The sequence below is a fragment of the Sphaerodactylus townsendi genome, linkage group LG05 (assembly GCF_021028975.2).
Source record: "Sphaerodactylus townsendi isolate TG3544 linkage group LG05, MPM_Stown_v2.3, whole genome shotgun sequence".
Taxonomy (NCBI): domain Eukaryota; kingdom Metazoa; phylum Chordata; class Lepidosauria; order Squamata; family Sphaerodactylidae; genus Sphaerodactylus; species Sphaerodactylus townsendi.
In genome coordinates, this window is record NC_059429.1 from 3,984,713 (window position 1) to 3,997,826 (window position 13,114).

Below are 13,114 nucleotides of genomic sequence, written 5' to 3' on the forward strand. Positions count from 1 at the left end.
AACAAGATATGCCAGTGGTGGCGAACCTTTGGCACTCCAGATGTTATGGACTACAATTCCCATCAGCCCCTGCCCCAATTTAAAAGGACCACAAAGTCACCTGGCGGAGCAGCAAAAGAAGTTACTGTATTTCACTAGCACCATCTTGTGGCCATGCAAAGGACTGCACCACTTAAACAGATCTTTAGTATTGGTTAGCAGCCAAGTGGGTCGTTTTAAGACAGCAGCCCAAGTCCACGCCTCAAAAATAAAATACTTTCATTTCTGTTAAAATATATGCAACTCATATATGCAAATGAGCCCTTCATGCTTGGACAACCCACCCAGCCCAAGAAATGTAGGATAGAGTCAAAAGCTTGCAAGATGTTGGTCAGCTAACTAAAGAAGAAGAAGAGGAGTTTGGATTTATATCCCCCCTTTCTCTCCTGCAGGAGACTCAAAGGGGCTGACAATCTCCTTGCCCTTCCCCCCTCACAACAAACACCCTGTGAGGTAGGTGGGGCTGAGAGAGCTCCGAGAAGCTGTGACTGGCCCAAGGTCACTCAGCTGGCGTGTGTGGGAGTGCCCAGACTAATCTGAATTCCCCAGATAAGCCTCCACAGCTCAGGCAGCAGAGCTGGGAATCAAACCCAGTTCCTCCAGATTAGATACACGAGCTCTTAACCTCCTGCGCCATAATATAATACCCTTTTCAGCAAAAATAACTAAGCAAAATTGTAACTTCAGTCTCCATGTGCTGGACCGTCTTTGCTCTGGACATGCCCCACCCACCTTTGTAGACGGAGGGGAGGGGCCCGGTATTTGGACATGGCCCACCCACCCTAGGAGAGGGAGGGGTGGCATGCAAGGGAAGGGAATGGGGGAGGGGTGGCATGCAAGGGAGGGCACTCTAAATAAGGAAGGTCCAGCGTATGGCAAATTAAATTACAATTCTGCATAGTTTTTTTTTTAATTGAAAAGGTTAGATTCTGGGGTTTTACTTTGGATCAAAATATCTACCTGGCATCTCTTGTCAATTCAGGTAGTCGCAACCACAAACATTTTTCTGATGTCCGTCCTACAAATCCCCAAATGGACAGCTTGAGAAAAATATGGAGCATCCCTGAATTTATTACAGGCGAAATTCTCCAATGAGGGAGGGCCTCTCAGCCTGTACAAATACTATCATTGGCTGGATTCTTTCCTCCATTAGGATTAGTCATACAAGGCTCTGCTTTCCTGGATTGAATGGTGGAGCACCCCAAACAGGTCTTTTGCAGTGGTGGCCCCGACTGTGGAACCCCTCTCAAGAGAGGTTCACCCGGTGCCAATTTTACAAACTTTTGCTACCGTGTTTCCCCGAAAATAAGACAGTGTCTTATATTAATTTTTGCGCCCAAAGTTGCGCTATGTCTTATTTTCAGGGGATGTCTTATTGTTCTGTGTTCTGTTTGTCGGGCATGCTTCCAAACCAAAACGTTGCTATGTCTTACTTTCGGGGGGATGCCTTATATTTCGCATTTCAGCAAAACCTCTACTATGTCTTATTTTTCGGGGATGTCTTACATTCGGGGAAACAGGGTATTAGTTGCTTTAAGACATTGTTCAGTATGGTTTACTGCCCCTCCTCCTCCATTGCTGTGTTAAGCAAACCCTGCCCTATGACCCCCAGTAAAGCATTAACCCAACGTACAATTGGTTTTTAAAAACTCAGTCTTTTTATTACAAGTTTTATCCAAATTTCATAACAAAACAAAACGATAGATAGAAAAGGACCAACCTCCCCTCTCCCCAACAACAACAACAAAAATCCTGGTTTTCGGGATTAGTCTCAACGAAATGAAGTCAAACTTTCCTAGGGCTAATGCATAAATCTCAAATGACTAGATGAGGTGAGGGGGGAGGAAAATTCAAGCCCAAACCGCTCTTTTGAATCCAGGCACGTCTTTTTATTTTTTTCCATTTTTGAGGCTCAATATTCACTGCACACAAAAAAGTTGGGGGGGGGGGGGTCTACCTCCAATTTTTTTCCACCCACCTCCTTAGCCAATACCCATATATTGGTCTCTTTGTCTCGAGAACAGGGAAAACAACAATTAGCAATATGCAAACTCTCCTTGGCCTCACTCGGTTCCCCTCCCCAAAATCATCTTTGGAGTAACCTAAGTTTGATACAGAGGGACAACCACTCCACACACATATCTCTGCAAACAAGGATGGCAGTTACTAACCACTGCACCATCGAGGATGTAGTGGATTTGGGGAGGTGAGCGACAATACTCCAAGGCTACCAGTAAATGATCCCAGTGCGCCTGAAAAGTAAACTCAGAAACAGCCAAGGTGAGTCACTTCCAACTTCCCTTCTTGCTAAAGGACATAATCTGTATTGAAAGGGGATTATGGGGGTCAGGGGACTAATGACACCAAGCAAAATGGGGTATTCCCTGACAGGCAAGGGCTGGCAAGATATAGCAACACAGCAACATTTTGAAAATAAAGCAATAATCCAGTTTAAAGGTGAACTTTGTTGAGGATCTCCTCTTCCGTGGGCCACGGGTTCGGTAGAGGCAAAGCCAACCCCGGGTGAACCCGTGGCCCCTCCACGGCAACCATCCAGCAACCCTTTCAACAGGCTAAGAAACATCCAAACGCCATGCAGCCCCGAGTTTGGGTTTAGCCTTGAAATCCCATGACACTCCCAGAATGCCTGTCGAAAGGGGGCAGCGGGGGTCGGGTCCGTCGTAGCAGAAGCCAGCAGCAATGTCGTTGGCCGTGCCCAAAGGAAACAGAGGCGGGTTTGAGTCGACAAGGCCAAACCCAAGAAAACTGGGGATGGGAGGAAAAATATATATTGCCGGTGGGAGGGGAAGCGGGGAGTTGCCCTACAAATCACCCAATCGAGAATGCCTTTGGTCACGAAATACCCAAACAGGAAGTGGTGGCGGGGGGGGGGGGGGTCACACAAGAAGTGAGCATTCTGTGGAGGGGAGGAACACTTTTCCAAAATGCCTACAGCTTTTCTTCTTCTTCTACGTTTTAAAAAAATATACTGTGGGAGTTGCAGCCATACAAAGAGGGGTGTGGGGGGGAGAGGGGGGGCAGAGATGCCGTTGCGGGACGGGCGGGGAGAATTCGTTACAGTCTCACGTGGGACACAACAGTGGAGGCCAGGGTGAGAAAAGTCACAGTCCTCAAAACTGATTGGCTTGCGAGGAGGAGGAGGAGTCAGGCGTCTTCCTCGTCTTCCTCGTCCTCCGGATCCTCTTCTCCCTCGTCTTCGAGCTCTCGTTTCCGTTTCTCGCCCTGCGGGACATCTGCGAGGAGGGATTTCAAAAAGGGGAAAGGGGTGGTCAACTCAGTTGTCCTTGAACACCTGAGAACTTGAGGCAGCCCCGCCCCGGCAAAGTTCAGAGCGTCCGGCCAGGACACCACGCAAGCCACAAAGCATAAGCATAAGCATTTTATTGTCATTGTGCACGCACAACGAAATGTACTGCAGCATTCCTCGATGCACACAGTTTCAGACTCATGCCCCATCCTCGCTTTCCCCTTCCTCCACCCATCCCTACACAGCCCCAAACACATCAACACGAAGCCACGGAGTTCAGCATCGCCACAGCTCTAGAGTAGAAGCTGTCTCTAAGCCTCTTGGTCCTAGTTTTGATAGACCTGTATCGTCTGCCGGATGGTAACAGTTCAAAAAGTTGATAGGGTGACCCCTGCAAGTGAGCCCCGCTCTTTCTCGCCTTCCCTATCTGTGCAAATAAGATGGGAGTGGGGAAATCCACACACACCGCCTGGAGCCACTTGTCACTAACTGAAGGGGGGAGCGGGGAACTTCTACAAAACTGTTCAGAAAACGTGCCTTTTTAATCATGCGTATTAATCTATCATAGTTTGTTAGACCAAGAATCACTGAAACCATTTTCTCAATCCTACTTTTCAGCCAAAGGTCAGGATCCAAGACCAATACAAACAATATATATATATAGTCAAAGGCTGTCATGGCTGGAATCACGGGGGTGTTGTGTGGTTTCTGGGCTGCATGGCCGTGTTCCAGTAACGTTTTCTCCTGACGTTTTGCCTGCATCCTCTGAAGATGCCAACCACAGATGCAGACAAAATGTCAGGAGAAAATGCTAGTAGAACACACACACACACACACATTCAGTTTTAATAAAACAAAAACTGGAAGAAGGGTTCTCAGCTGGCTACTTCCGGCCCTCTCCAACTGACGAGAGGAGCTGATCCGGGCACGAGGGCGCTGGGTCTTTCTTCCCTCACACAATCAACTAAACACAATCAACTAAACATCTAAACAGTGTCAGACAACGCAAGACACAAAATTCATCAAATTAGCATGAGGTGGGGATTCTTTACGTTATATTTCCTTCCGGAGCTCGATATAAACCTCCTTATCCACCAGTATTTCAGAGACACTCACCCTCGTCACCTTCATCGTCATCTTCGTCTTCTCCCTCCTCATCTTCTTCTTCCTCCTAATGATCAAAGGAATGGTTAAGAATCCTGTCAAACTTGCCCTCTCCGCATCAAAGCTCCAATATAAATTTAGATCCATACTATTCAACCCACGACCCGAACCTATTTTTTCCACTTCTAGAAGAAGAGTGTGAATTTATATCCTGCTTTCCTCAAACAATGAGTCTCAAAGCAGCTGACAAACTCAATCCCTTCAGCTCCTTCCCTTCCCCACAAGAGGCACCCTTGTGAGGTAGGTGGGGCTGAGAGTTCAGAGAGAACTGTGACTAGCCCAGGGTAACCCAGTAGGCTTCACTCATGTGCAGGAGGACACAAACAAATCCAGTTCCCCAGATAAGAGTCCATTGCTCATTTGGATGAGTGGGGAATCAACCCAGGTTCTCCAGATAAGTCTTTGGAGAGACCGGCCGCTGAGGGTGCCCCTGCTCCCTCCTCTTTACCCCCATGGGCCCTAATACCATCAGGACCCATTATTTCGCATTAAGAGGGTTTCGTAAGGGCGCGGGCGATGCTTTAAGATATGACTGTTGTTTTAATTATATGTATGCTTTTAGCTGATGTTTTATCTGTACACCGCCCTGAGCCCTTCGGGGATAGGGCGGAATACCAAATTTAATTAACAACAACAACAACAACAATAACAATAATAAAACTCAGGCTAATCCATGGTTCTCTCTGATCGAAAGAAAGATTGAATCACTTGGTATATCTCTCGACTCGCTTTTCCCGCTATCTAGTTCAGAATCCTACAACTTGTTAAAACAAAAATTGTTGGAAAGCGAATGGATTAATTTATTTAGGGCTGCTATGAAAACTTGTTCACCCTTACATCTTTCAATACCCCTCTATCAAAACAGGATGGCTCCCTATTTGTATTTTTTGACTAATCCTATGCAGAGAAGAGCCCTCACACTTGCTCGCTTCAATGTTTTCCCATCCGCTTTATTGCGTGGTAGATTTAACAACTTGGAAATGAGCGAAAGGGTGAACAACTCTTGTGGTGAACAACAAATTGAAACGTTGGCACATCAACTGCTTTGCTGCCCTAAATTTGCTAATATCAGACCAAAATATTCCAGTATTCTTTCTAGGATACCTAGTGAAATGGGAGAATCAGGTAGACTTCCTTTCCTTCTGGACAATTCTGACGATGAAACTTGTGAATTGGTAGCACGATTTTTACGGGAGGTGATGCGCAATCAATAATTTATATTCTATCTTAAACCTTTGTATTTGTGTACCTTTTATCTCAGGTTTTTTAATTGTGTTATGATTATTGTTATGCCAAATAAAGGCATTATTTATTATTATTATTATTATTATTATTATTATTATTATTATTATTATTATTATTATTATTATTATTATTAAAGTCTGCCGCTAATGTGGAGGTGCGTGGAATCTCTAAATCCACTGCTCTTAACCACGATGCTGAGCAGAAAGTTTGAGGGGATAGTTCGTATTTTCCTGGACACTGGATTCAGAATTTTATAGAAAGGCTGCAGGGGAGCCTCAAGTATTGCCTACAGAAGAGCCCTCTCCAGACAGCTCCAAAAGCAGAGATTAGGAAAAACCTCTCAGCCTCAGGCCCACCAGAAGACAAAATACAGAACCTGCCCAGGCCGTGTCACACTTGGTTGCCCTGCAGTCCCACCCGTAAGCAACGGCCTGACAAAATGATAGGCGTTTGTCCGGCACTTTGTGGAAGATGATCTTGAACGGGGGGAAGCGTCCACACAAAATGAGGAAGGCCAGATACACACTCCCGGGAAAACCCTCCCACCGGCAGACTCCGGTGCTTAAAGGCACTGCTGTCCCTGCCGTCCTCTTTGAGTTCGCTGTGGGGTGACAGCAGCATGCGTGTGATGTGGCTGCATACCAGAAAGGTCATTCAGCAACGAGGACGCATTGGGACCCAAGAGGATGGTGATATGTGGTTGGATTGATACACATTTAAATATGACTGGAAGCTTTATGAAAATTGCACTGGAATAAAGCCTCTACTCAAAATGCTGCTTTTGAGAAGCAAAAACTGGGGATGTGATGGAATGGTCGGGGGTCTGCAACCTGCGGCTCTCCAGATGTTCATGAACTGGGTGAGTGGGCTAAGAAATGGCAAATGCAGTTCAGTGTAACAAAATGCAAAGTGATGCACATAGGGGCAAAAAATCCAAACTTCACATACACGCTACAGGGGTCAGTGCTATCAGTCACAGACCAGGAAAGGGATTTGGGCGTCTTAGTTGATAGTTCCATGGGAATGTCAACTCAATGCCTGGCAGCTGTGAAAAAGGCAAACTGGGGATAATTAGGAAAGGAATCGATAATAAAACTGCAAGGATTGTCATGCCCTTCTATAAAGCCGTGGTGCGACCGCACTTGGAGTACTGTGTTCAGTTCTGGTCGCCACATCTCAAAAAGGATATTGAAGAGATAGAAAAAGTGCAGAGAAGGGCAACGAGGATGATTGAGGGACTGGAGCACCTTCCTTATGAGGAGAGGCTGCAGTGTTTGGGACTCTTTAGTTTGGAGAGGAGATGACTGAGGAGGGATATGATTGAAGTCTATAAAATTATGCATGGGGTAGAAAATGTTGACAGAGAGAAATTTTTCTCTATTTCTCGCAATACTAGAACCAGGGGGCATTCATTGAAAATGCTGGGGGGAAGAATGAGGACTAATAAAAGGAAACACTTCTTCACGCAACGTGTGATTGGTGTTTGGAATATGCTGCCACAGGAGGTGGTGATGGCCACTCACCTGGATAGCTTTAAAAAGGGCTTGAACAGATTTGTGGAGGAGAAGTTGATCTCCGGTTCCCAATCTTGATCCTCTTTGATCTCAGATTGCAAATGCCTGAGCGGACCAGGTGCTCGGGAGCAGCAGCAGCAGAAGGCCATTGCTTTCACCTCCTGCAGGTGAGCTCCCAAAGGCACCTGGTGGGCCACTGCGAGTAGCAGAGTGCTGGACTAGATGGACTCTGGTCTGATCCAGCAGGATCTTTCTTATGTTCTTAATTCCCACCAGCCAATTGGCTATGCTGACAGGGGCTGATGGGAATTGTAGTTCATGAACATCTGGAGAGCCGCAGGTTGCAGACCCCTGGCACAGTCAGACCAGGACTGTTACGTTGTGAGTTCAAGTCTCTATTCCCTGAAACAATTACTCTTCTTCTCAGACCAGCCCACCTCAAAGAGTTACTGCAAGGCATGCCGTCCTGAGATGGTTGAAAGGAGACCTTGGAAGATTCTGGAGGTTCATTTCAATCATTTTTTCCCTTTGTTGAAATTTAAAGAAACCTAATTTATAGTTTTGCTTTTTTCTTTGAGGAAAAGTGAAACCAGAGCAAAATAATTTATGAACCACCACAGTTGTGACAGTGACACGTGCTAGGTGTTCCCACGAAAAACTGAAGACTCCGCTAGAGCGGCGCTCCCAAGACGACATGGACCCACCACCAAGCTCTTGAAAGGGAGGAAGGAAAGGCAGCCCTCCGATGCTCACCTCATCTTCTACCCCATCTTCTTCCTCTTCTCCGTCCAGTTCTTCCTCGTCCTCTTCATCATCTACGACATCTTCATCCAGTTCCTCCTCGTCCTCCTCATCCTCCTCCTCACCTTCTAAAATGTAGAAAAGGAAGACATTTGAATAAGGAGGATTTAGTGCCGTGGTGGCGAACCTTTGGCACTCCAGATGTTATGGACTACAATTCCCATCAGCCCCTGCCAGCATGGCCAAACGTAGGGGCTGATGGGAATTGTAGTCCATGACATCTCGAGTGCCAAAGGTTCGCCACCACTGATTTAGGAGAACTTGCCATTCAAGGGAACTGGGTCAGAAATGGAATGTTGGCCAACATTCTGCGAGAGAAGCAGAGGGCAACGTTGAATGGGAAGACGAGGGGGGCTGTATCCCGGTGCAGATATTTGGACGAGCTTGGCTGTCCTCCACACTTCAAGGGTTAGGGGTTTTTTTTGGGGGGGGGGGGGGCGGGGGGGGGGGGGGGGGGGGGGGGGGGGGGGGGGGGGGGGGGGGGGGGGGGGGGGGTGGGGGGGGGGGGGGGTGGGGGGGGGGGGGGGTGGGGGGGGGGGGGGGTGGGGGGGGGGGGGGGTGGGGGGGGGGGGGGGTGGGGGGGGGGGGGGGTGGGGGGGGGGGGGGGTGGGGGGGGGGGGGGGTGGGGGGGGGGGGGGGTGGGGGGGGGGGGGGGTGGGGGGGGGGGGGGGTGGGGGGGGGGGGGGGTGGGGGGGGGGGGGGGTGGGGGGGGGGGGGGGTGGGGGGGGGGGGGGGTGGGGGGGGGGGGGGGTGGGGGGGGGGGGGGGTGGGGGGGGGGGGGGGTGGGGGGGGGGGGGGGTGGGGGGGGGGGGGGGTGGGGGGGGGGGGGGGTGGGGGGGGGGGGGGGTGGGGGGGGGGGGGGGTGGGGGGGGGGGGGGGTGGGGGGGGGGGGGGGTGGGGGGGGGGGGGGGTGGGGGGGGGGGGGGGTGGGGGGGGGGGGGGGTGGGGGGGGGGGGGGGTGGGGGGGGGGGGGGGTGGGGGGGGGGGGGGGTGGGGGGGGGGGGGGGTGGGGGGGGGGGGGGGTGGGGGGGGGGGGGGGTGGGGGGGGGGGGGGGTGGGGGGGGGGGGGGGTGGGGGGGGGGGGGGGTGGGGGGGGGGGGGGGTGGGGGGGGGGGGGGGTGGGGGGGGGGGGGGGTGGGGGGGGGGGGGGGTGGGGGGGGGGGGGGGTGGGGGGGGGGGGGGGTGGGGGGGGGGGGGGGTGGGGGGGGGGGGGGGTGGGGGGGGGGGGGGGTGGGGGGGGGGGGGGGTGGGGGGGGGGGGGGGTGGGGGGGGGGGGGGGTGGGGGGGGGGGGGGGTGGGGGGGGGGGGGGGTGGGGGGGGGGGGGGGTGGGGGGGGGGGGGGGTGGGGGGGGGGGGGGGTGGGGGGGGGGGGGGGTGGGGGGGGGGGGGGGTGGGGGGGGGGGGGGGTGGGGGGGGGGGGGGGTGGGGGGGGGGGGGGGTGGGGGGGGGGGGGGGTGGGGGGGGGGGGGGGTGGGGGGGGGGGGGGGTGGGGGGGGGGGGGGGTGGGGGGGGGGGGGGGTGGGGGGGGGGGGGGGTGGGGGGGGGGGGGGGTGGGGGGGGGGGGGGGTGGGGGGGGGGGGGGGTGGGGGGGGGGGGGGGTGGGGGGGGGGGGGGGTGGGGGGGGGGGGGGGTGGGGGGGGGGGGGGGTGGGGGGGGGGGGGGGTGGGGGGGGGGGGGGGTGGGGGGGGGGGGGGGTGGGGGGGGGGGGGGGTGGGGGGGGGGGGGGGTGGGGGGGGGGGGGGGTGGGGGGGGGGGGGGGTGGGGGGGGGGGGGGGTGGGGGGGGGGGGGGGTGGGGGGGGGGGGGGGTGGGGGGGGGGGGGGGTGGGGGGGGGGGGGGGTGGGGGGGGGGGGGGGTGGGGGGGGGGGGGGGTGGGGGGGGGGGGGGGTGGGGGGGGGGGGGGGTGGGGGGGGGGGGGGGTGGGGGGGGGGGGGGGTGGGGGGGGGGGGGGGTGGGGGGGGGGGGGGGTGGGGGGGGGGGGGGGTGGGGGGGGGGGGGGGTGGGGGGGGGGGGGGGTGGGGGGGGGGGGGGGTGGGGGGGGGGGGGGGTGGGGGGGGGGGGGGGTGGGGGGGGGGGGGGGTGGGGGGGGGGGGGGGTGGGGGGGGGGGGGGGTGGGGGGGGGGGGGGGTGGGGGGGGGGGGGGGTGGGGGGGGGGGGGGGTGGGGGGGGGGGGGGGTGGGGGGGGGGGGGGGTGGGGGGGGGGGGGGGTGGGGGGGGGGGGGGGTGGGGGGGGGGGGGGGTGGGGGGGGGGGGGGGTGGGGGGGGGGGGGGGTGGGGGGGGGGGGGGGTGGGGGGGGGGGGGGGTGGGGGGGGGGGGGGGTGGGGGGGGGGGGGGGTGGGGGGGGGGGGGGGTGGGGGGGGGGGGGGGTGGGGGGGGGGGGGGGTGGGGGGGGGGGGGGGTGGGGGGGGGGGGGGGTGGGGGGGGGGGGGGGTGGGGGGGGGGGGGGGTGGGGGGGGGGGGGGGTGGGGGGGGGGGGGGGTGGGGGGGGGGGGGGGTGGGGGGGGGGGGGGGTGGGGGGGGGGGGGGGTGGGGGGGGGGGGGGGTGGGGGGGGGGGGGGGTGGGGGGGGGGGGGGGTGGGGGGGGGGGGGGGTGGGGGGGGGGGGGGGTGGGGGGGGGGGGGGGTGGGGGGGGGGGGGGGTGGGGGGGGGGGGGGGTGGGGGGGGGGGGGGGTGGGGGGGGGGGGGGGTGGGGGGGGGGGGGGGTGGGGGGGGGGGGGGGTGGGGGGGGGGGGGGGTGGGGGGGGGGGGGGGTGGGGGGGGGGGGGGGTGGGGGGGGGGGGGGGTGGGGGGGGGGGGGGGTGGGGGGGGGGGGGGGTGGGGGGGGGGGGGGGTGGGGGGGGGGGGGGGTGGGGGGGGGGGGGGGTGGGGGGGGGGGGGGGTGGGGGGGGGGGGGGGTGGGGGGGGGGGGGGGTGGGGGGGGGGGGGGGTGGGGGGGGGGGGGGGTGGGGGGGGGGGGGGGTGGGGGGGGGGGGGGGTGGGGGGGGGGGGGGGTGGGGGGGGGGGGGGGTGGGGGGGGGGGGGGGTGGGGGGGGGGGGGGGTGGGGGGGGGGGGGGGTGGGGGGGGGGGGGGGTGGGGGGGGGGGGGGGTGGGGGGGGGGGGGGGTGGGGGGGGGGGGGGGTGGGGGGGGGGGGGGGTGGGGGGGGGGGGGGGTGGGGGGGGGGGGGGGTGGGGGGGGGGGGGGGTGGGGGGGGGGGGGGGTGGGGGGGGGGGGGGGTGGGGGGGGGGGGGGGTGGGGGGGGGGGGGGGTGGGGGGGGGGGGGGGTGGGGGGGGGGGGGGGTGGGGGGGGGGGGGGGTGGGGGGGGGGGGGGGTGGGGGGGGGGGGGGGTGGGGGGGGGGGGGGGTGGGGGGGGGGGGGGGTGGGGGGGGGGGGGGGTGGGGGGGGGGGGGGGTGGGGGGGGGGGGGGGTGGGGGGGGGGGGGGGTGGGGGGGGGGGGGGGTGGGGGGGGGGGGGGGTGGGGGGGGGGGGGGGTGGGGGGGGGGGGGGGTGGGGGGGGGGGGGGGTGGGGGGGGGGGGGGGTGGGGGGGGGGGGGGGTGGGGGGGGGGGGGGGTGGGGGGGGGGGGGGGTGGGGGGGGGGGGGGGTGGGGGGGGGGGGGGGTGGGGGGGGGGGGGGGTGGGGGGGGGGGGGGGTGGGGGGGGGGGGGGGTGGGGGGGGGGGGGGGTGGGGGGGGGGGGGGGTGGGGGGGGGGGGGGGTGGGGGGGGGGGGGGGTGGGGGGGGGGGGGGGTGGGGGGGGGGGGGGGTGGGGGGGGGGGGGGGTGGGGGGGGGGGGGGGTGGGGGGGGGGGGGGGTGGGGGGGGGGGGGGGTGGGGGGGGGGGGGGGTGGGGGGGGGGGGGGGTGGGGGGGGGGGGGGGTGGGGGGGGGGGGGGGTGGGGGGGGGGGGGGGTGGGGGGGGGGGGGGGTGGGGGGGGGGGGGGGTGGGGGGGGGGGGGGGTGGGGGGGGGGGGGGGTGGGGGGGGGGGGGGGTGGGGGGGGGGGGGGGTGGGGGGGGGGGGGGGTGGGGGGGGGGGGGGGTGGGGGGGGGGGGGGGTGGGGGGGGGGGGGGGTGGGGGGGGGGGGGGGTGGGGGGGGGGGGGGGTGGGGGGGGGGGGGGGTGGGGGGGGGGGGGGGTGGGGGGGGGGGGGGGTGGGGGGGGGGGGGGGTGGGGGGGGGGGGGGGTGGGGGGGGGGGGGGGTGGGGGGGGGGGGGGGTGGGGGGGGGGGGGGGTGGGGGGGGGGGGGGGTGGGGGGGGGGGGGGGTGGGGGGGGGGGGGGGTGGGGGGGGGGGGGGGTGGGGGGGGGGGGGGGTGGGGGGGGGGGGGGGTGGGGGGGGGGGGGGGTGGGGGGGGGGGGGGGTGGGGGGGGGGGGGGGTGGGGGGGGGGGGGGGTGGGGGGGGGGGGGGGTGGGGGGGGGGGGGGGTGGGGGGGGGGGGGGGTGGGGGGGGGGGGGGGTGGGGGGGGGGGGGGGTGGGGGGGGGGGGGGGTGGGGGGGGGGGGGGGTGGGGGGGGGGGGGGGTGGGGGGGGGGGGGGGTGGGGGGGGGGGGGGGTGGGGGGGGGGGGGGGTGGGGGGGGGGGGGGGTGGGGGGGGGGGGGGGTGGGGGGGGGGGGGGGTGGGGGGGGGGGGGGGTGGGGGGGGGGGGGGGTGGGGGGGGGGGGGGGTGGGGGGGGGGGGGGGTGGGGGGGGGGGGGGGTGGGGGGGGGGGGGGGTGGGGGGGGGGGGGGGTGGGGGGGGGGGGGGGTGGGGGGGGGGGGGGGTGGGGGGGGGGGGGGGTGGGGGGGGGGGGGGGTGGGGGGGGGGGGGGGTGGGGGGGGGGGGGGGTGGGGGGGGGGGGGGGTGGGGGGGGGGGGGGGTGGGGGGGGGGGGGGGTGGGGGGGGGGGGGGGTGGGGGGGGGGGGGGGTGGGGGGGGGGGGGGGTGGGGGGGGGGGGGGGTGGGGGGGGGGGGGGGTGGGGGGGGGGGGGGGTGGGGGGGGGGGGGGGTGGGGGGGGGGGGGGGTGGGGGGGGGGGGGGGTGGGGGGGGGGGGGGGTGGGGGGGGGGGGGGGTGGGGGGGGGGGGGGGTGGGGGGGGGGGGGGGTGGGGGGGGGGGGGGGTGGGGGGGGGGG

At 63.3% G+C, this 13,114-nt stretch overlaps 1 long non-coding RNA gene across 1 annotated transcript; it reads right to left on the minus strand.

The window, feature by feature from the left end:
* Positions 1-1,674: 1,674 nt before the first annotated feature.
* LOC125433652 lies at positions 1,675-8,099 on the minus strand. The gene is made up of 3 exons (XR_007244643.1): positions 7,984-8,099; positions 4,424-4,478; positions 1,675-3,293 (listed from the first exon to the last, which is right to left on the minus strand). It is a non-coding gene; the product is annotated as an uncharacterized LOC125433652 (long non-coding RNA).
* Positions 8,100-13,114: the final 5,015 nt, after the last annotated feature.